The sequence below is a fragment of the Hyaena hyaena genome, unplaced genomic scaffold (genome assembly GCF_003009895.1).
Source record: "Hyaena hyaena isolate Hyena2069 unplaced genomic scaffold, ASM300989v1 scaffold_9, whole genome shotgun sequence".
Classification (NCBI taxonomy): domain Eukaryota; kingdom Metazoa; phylum Chordata; class Mammalia; order Carnivora; family Hyaenidae; genus Hyaena; species Hyaena hyaena.
The window spans coordinates 3,023,672-3,024,035 of record NW_024080641.1 but is presented as its reverse complement, the minus strand read 5'-3'; positions in this window follow the sequence as shown (position 1 = coordinate 3,024,035).

Sequence of the window (364 nt, the reverse complement as noted above, 5' to 3'; positions counted from 1 at the left end):
TTCGAGCCCCGCTGTCACACAGAGCCCACTTCAGATCCTCTGTCTCCCTCTTTCTCTGCCCTTCACTCGCTCTCACTCTCAAAAATAAATAAGCATTAAAAAGTTTTTTTAAAAAGGAAAGCAAACTACAGTATCCCATACGAGCAGCCACCAAATCCTTAGTAAAAGTGTAGCGACTCCGTGTCAGCGGTTCATAAAAAGCACAGTAAAGTACATCGTGGCCACGTGGGGTTTAGTGCAGGCAGCAGCGCTACTGTAACATTTGAAAGCCAATCAATGTGGTTCACCTGGTAAAACACAAAGTGCACAGGACAAATTTCAACACCCCGTGGCCTTGTGTAAACCCCTCCACCTCTCTGCTCAA